General features: G+C 34.7%; 1 pseudogene; it reads left to right on the top strand.

Moving 5' to 3' along the window:
• The first annotated feature begins 3,591 nt into the window (after positions 1-3,591).
• On the top strand, positions 3,592-5,497 carry LOC130911633 (fibroblast growth factor 21-like; annotated as a pseudogene).
• The last annotated feature ends 863 nt before the right edge of the window (positions 5,498-6,360 follow it).

Genomic DNA, 6,360 nt, shown 5'->3' with positions numbered 1-6,360 from the left:
GCTTCGCTTCTTGGCTCAGCTCTCTCTTCACCACGACGAACCGGTACAGCGCCCGCTTGACGGCAGACGCTGCGCCAATCCGCCCGTCGATCTCTCGCTCCCTTCTTCCCCCATTCGTGAACAAGATCCCGAGATACTTAACCCATTTAATCCCGCCTGCAACAATTGTTGCCAGACATTTTTCCTAACTTCTGGAAGCTCTAGAACAATTGTTTTGACTTTTGGCAGCTAATTGAAGTTTTAAAATAAAAATAATAATGTGTCAACTCTAAGCAATATCAATTTCATGCATCTAGTGTGAAAGGTCACATGACCAGACCTCTTTACTTCCTGCCTGTACGCTGGAGGTAAATGTCAGTCACAAACCTCTACAAGAGGAAGTCAGTAAAATATTTAAATAAACAAATATAAATAAAATATTTTGAACATATGTTCTTTCAAGTGTCTTCTACTGATATATAAAGAAAATTGTATTCCTTCATTCATCTTTTGATCATAAGAGTGAATGTAAGCATGGCAACAATTGTTGCCAAGTATAAAATCTACATTTTCCACTAACATAACAAACATAAAATGTAATAATTCATAAATATTATGTGTTAGGGAGGTCCAAGGATTGAAATGCATGCACTTATTTTGCAGGAAAGAATATGGGATTAAACGGGTTAAACTGCTCCACTTGGGGCTTCTGTGAAAACATTATTCCCCAATCATCCTACTCCAACTTTAAATTGTTTGTCTGCAGTTATTTAACCCACAACTACAAATTGTTTGGTCCTATAAAGGTCAGAAATAGATGTGGTTGATGGGAGGGAAGTTAAAACACATCCAGACTGCAGCTGTGATCAAACCCTCTCTGTATTTGACTCAGACACAAAGAAAAGAAACACTGCAAAAACAGAAAATCTTACCAAGTAGTTTTGGTCTAGTTTCTAGTGCAAATATCTTAGTACAGTTGAAATAAGACAAATAATTTAAAAGTAGCTTTGTAGCCAGATATATAGGATTGTCTTAAGTAAATAATTCCTTAATATTGATGAAGTTCTTGTTCCATTGGCAGATTATTTCACTTTTAACAAGACATTTTTCCCATGTTATAAGTTAATTTACCTGCCAATGGAACTAGAACTTTTTCCTCAATATAAAGGAATTATTTACTTAAAACAAGTGCACATATCTAGCTGAAAAGTTTCTTTTAAGCTAGTCTTATTTCAAGGTTACTGAAATCTTTGCACTAGAAACTAGACCAAAAAAATACTCTGTAGGATTTTGTGTTTTTGCAGTGTGGCAGAAGAAGCCAAATGATTTAGTTGGTTTAGTGCATCTACTGACTTTGGACTCATAAAATAGCTATTTTCTAAACTGATCAACTTTATGCTTACAAACAACACCGGGAGTCACCTTGGCGATCTGGCCGTTTACTCCCTGCTCGAGTTTTTGTTAACATCCAGGGCATTCATACGCGCTAAATTCACATGCCCTCACTTTTTCTGGTTTATTAAAAACAAAGATTCAAGTTGTTTCAAAAAGTGATTCCAATTATGACTGAGAAAAAAAAACAGTGTCATCTTCACCTCTTTACTTCCAGAGCTGACCCGTGTCCTGTTCAGATTGTCTTTATAGCAAAATGCACATTCTGTCCTTGTTTTATGAAGCCACACATCTACTTTATGTATTTTTGCTACAAAGGATTTTTCTGAGAATTTGGTGAGGAAATTCTGTGATTACATTAAAATGTAATCACAGATATTACTTCATCATCCACATTTGGTAGTGCCTTCCTGTTTAATGGGCATGACTCTAAAGGTTCTTTTGGTCGCAGAAAACGGCTTTTTAAGTTTCTATGTTTGCGTAAAAATAGAAATCAATACACTGTAAAACATTAGAAGGTGGTTTAACATGAAAATGAAAGTCCACCTGCTGCCTAGAAAATGCAATTTAAGTCAACAAGAAAATAATTTTGGTTTTAACTCAGAAATTAAAGTTCATGAAGTTGATTTAACAACAAGAGACAATTTGTCTAAATGTTTTTTAAGTTCATTAATCTTGAATTGTGAGTTTTAACTCATTGTTACAATTTAAACCAAATAATTATTTCACAATATGCAAGAAAAAAAAAACTGTCCTCACCCAGTTAAAGAGACACATTTCTCTATTATTTTACTCACAATATGAAATTAAAATAACTTATTTTACTGTAGAATAAATTAACTTCTAGTTTCAAATCACATGAACCAAATTTCTGATCTGATGATGAATTTTATGAAACATCTCAATGAATTCAGCTCAGAAACATTTAGTGTGATCAGGACATTATCCTCAAGCTTTGCAAACTGTCAGCTGCATTAAAATAAACATTTGCCTTAATAACACAAGAGTCAGATCAATGTAACGCTTCATCTCAGGAAACAACAACACGCCGCTTAGCATTCTGGGAAATAGTTCCCACTTCTGTCTTTTTCTTCTTTCAGTTTTTTAAGTGCTAACCTAAAAACTCTAGTTTATTCAACTCTTGATAAAAAGTTAACACAACTTACCATCTTTCACAAACTCACACATTTAGGTTCAAAATCTAAAACTAACCAAATTTATTTGACTTAAAGAGAAGAAGATCGTAGACACAACTAAATGTAGGCTCAAATGGTTTTACAGTGTAAAAATGCTGGCAGTGATTCATCTTGCATATCTTTTAATATTTCTTTCTCTAAAATGTGACAATAGATTACCTTCACATTGCAAACATCACTTGCCACAATATCTGGATCTGGAGTTTTCGGTGGTTTACAGTCTGACCTTCAGCGTCTCTCTGGTGTCTGCACAGCTGCGCTCCTGTAAACACTTCCCCTGCTTGGAAATCAGTTTCAACCCACTCCTTCCTTCTCTTTCTCTCTCAAACACTCATACATCAAACAGAATAAACACCATAAAGTCCAAAACACGGCCGACGTCACTTCCTAGCAGAATCGCTCGCCACATTCTGCTGCGGCGCGTGACGCAGGGAGACGTGTCAGCGCTGCATCTTCCTTCTCAGGTCTGGAAATGTGTTTATTTTCCGAGCGGGAGGACTGCAGCGGAAGGCACGCTAGGTTACAGTAAATGTTGTGAACGTGACAAAAGGATCTTCATCACTGGTGTGAGTTGGAGTCGCTTCAGCTGCGTTGCTGTGTGTTGAGGTAATATGCAGAACATCTCATATAAACACTGACTTACTGCGTCGCTGGAATGTGGCAAAACACTTAATGTCAAGACTTTTTTTGATGTTTCTTTTTTAAATAATCTTGTTAAAATGCAACAGAATCGATTTGTAAAAAGTGTTTAAACCACATTATGGGAACACTGGTCCCAGGTGTTCACTGGATTCCAGTTTAAGCGGCTTAATGTCTGACTCACACACTCTTGCGAAGTTGGACCTCCTTCTCCTAACTCCTTTATAAAAGCACCAAACTTCCTTTAATCCAGAAGCTGCTCACACAGAGTCAAGAATTTCATATTTATTATTTATTTTTGGAATTTTCCCACCACTAGCTATTTATTGTTATTGTTTATTTTGTATTTATTTTATTTAACGTTCCCTTTTATTCCTTCGTCAAAATGTTTTTGTTTCCAATTAAACGCCCTTCCATGCCCGTTCCCCTTCCTTTTCTTAATCCTCTCTCTTCCCTTTTTCTCTTCCTCGTTTTACATCCCAGAATCCAACCCAATCTTTGCCTTTCAGGAATCAGCTCAGAGAGGTGCATCTCTACACAGGTATGTACAGGATTTCAGTTTTTGTTCGGTGCAGGAAGCAGAATCTGGAATTTAATAAAAAGGAACTGAGATTTTCAAACATTTTGTGGATGGAAAGATGAATTTCAATTAAAGGTGTGAATCTGGACAGTGAGATGAAACGATTTAAATCTCTTTCTGCATTTATAAGATATTTAAATTATATGATAACTTCTTTCTGATCCTTTTCACTCATGATTTATTTTATCTACGACAAAACTGTTTATGTTTAAGTTAATTAAATGAAAAATGAAAGAGTTTATTCATTTTAATTCTGTTGATTTCTTTCTGCTGCAGAAAATCACAGACGGGGGTTGTATGTGGAGATACATCTGGATGGGAGAGTGACTGGAAGTGATGCTCAGAGTCCTTATAGTGAGTAACTGACTAATTAAAACATAAACAATATGTAAAAACATATGAAAAAATATGTGCAAATACAGAAACCAGCACATTTTTTTTATCTCATTGTTAATGTTCCTTAAAATTTGATCTTTAATTTGAATAAATGTATTTAATATATTAAAAAAACTAAGAATTGTTTTCAACAAAATAGTACAAATGTAACTGGAATGAAATATTTGTTGAAATAATGCTCCACTTTTTAGAGTTGATCAGATTGTTTATTGACTTTAATTCAGGAATCCAAGACTTTCCGCTTCTTCTACACTGTAAAAAAACACAACATTTTACAAAGTATTTTGGTCGAGTTTCAAGTGAAAATATCTTAGGACATTTGAAATAAGGACTAAATTATTTACAAGTAACTTTTCAGCAAGACATGGAAGCTTGTTTTAATCAATTTTTGAATATTGATCAAAAGTGCAGACTTTTTCACTCATAAAAAGAAATTTTTCCAAAATTATAAGTTTAAAGAATCATCCAGAGTGGAGCTAGTACTTTTAAAAATCAATATTTATGAATTATTTACTTAAAACAAGCTCCTATTTCTCGTTGAATAGTTACTTTTAGGTTAGTTTAGTCTTACTTTAAGTGTACTAAGATGTTTGCACTAGAAACTAGACACAAACTCTTGGTAAGATCATGTGTTTTTGAAGTGTATGATATGACAGAGGCTCCTTTCTCTTGGTCACTCTTGAAAATGGGAAGACGTGATTAAAGTGCGTAAAAATTGGAAGAGGACTCAAGTGCATCATTAAGGATATAATAGAAGCTGAAGAAAAATCTCCTGAGCTGTAAAAATCAAACTGATAATACAGGAGCCTGAAAACTGAACCTGTTTGTTTGTCCAGGTGTGTTGCAGATAAAGTCTGTTAAACCGGGTCATGTGGTCATAAAGGGACAGACATCGTCCCTGTTTCTCTGCATGGACGACTCCGGGAATCTAAGAGGACAGGTACGTTAGAGGAAAGTTCAAGAACATCTAACTTCTCTATTCTTATTTTTCCTCTTCTGGTTATGAAACTTTTAACGGTTTCCGCTCATTTCAGACAGGCCTATGACGAGGCTGACTGCTCCTTCAGGGAACTGCTGCTGGCCGATGGCTACACCCGTTTCCTGAACTCACAACATGGCGTTCCTTTATCACTGGCATCCAGAAACTCTCCAGATCGACACTCCGTTCCTTTCACAAGATTTTTACCTCTCAGGAATACTTTAACGGTTTCAGAAGAATCAACAAAAACTCAGAGGGACTTCAACCTGGACTCGGATGACCTTCTCGGGGATGGGACAGAACGTGGTGGTTAGTCCTCAGCTGTTCGTGGACTAAAATACAGAACCACAAAGAAATCAGAACTGTTTGGGTTTTAAAACTCTGATACGTGATTGTCTGCTAATTTATTATTATTGTTTTTTTTTTTTGGGATTCTTAAATATAATTAATACTGACCTAAGTTATTTATTTATTTTTGTGTCTTATTTAAAGCTTATTTTAATTTTTTATTCATTCTGAGAATTGCTCAGATCTTTAGAGGAAAAATGAATAATTCAGATTTCATTTCCAGGTAAAGAAATTCTGGAATTGCACAATTGTATTTGTGCAATTCTATGGGTTTTTTTTCTTTTTGGTATTTCTAATGCAGAGCAGTGCTCAGCACCTTCTTGCACAACAGTGGAAAAATGCCTGCGTGGGAGCAGGACGCCCTCTAGTGGAATAAACTAATAATGAGCGCAAATGTTTGATTTTTTTATTTTGCTCATTTCTGTTTGATTTGTGATTCAAGAAAGAGAAAAAAAATCTCAACGACAAATTTTCTAAATTAAATTGTAATTTATGAGTTTGTTAAAAAATAAAATAAAATAAAATTTGATTTAAATCTCTGGACATCTTGAGTTATTTTCCTTTTATTTTATTTTTTACAGTAATCACACAGACATACTTCCTTTTTTCTACATTATTTAAACTGACAGAGAGTTTTAGCCTGTTTTGTCATTACTTTTACCATGAAGTTATGAATATATTGTCTTTTTGTTTTGAATGATGCCAGAAGTGGTTATACTACTGCAACTACGACTCCCTCTATGCTGCCATTTTAAAGAAACAAACAAAAAAAGGATAAATAACATTTATATTTACAATCAAATATATATAGCTGGTCAGTCAGCATAATAATTATCCACAATATGGGCCAA

Source organism: Corythoichthys intestinalis, unplaced genomic scaffold, assembly GCF_030265065.1.
Source record: "Corythoichthys intestinalis isolate RoL2023-P3 unplaced genomic scaffold, ASM3026506v1 HiC_scaffold_73, whole genome shotgun sequence".
In the NCBI taxonomy this organism is placed as follows: domain Eukaryota; kingdom Metazoa; phylum Chordata; class Actinopteri; order Syngnathiformes; family Syngnathidae; genus Corythoichthys; species Corythoichthys intestinalis.
Note: the sequence above shows the minus strand (reverse complement) of the source record. Positions and strands in the feature narration are given on the sequence as shown.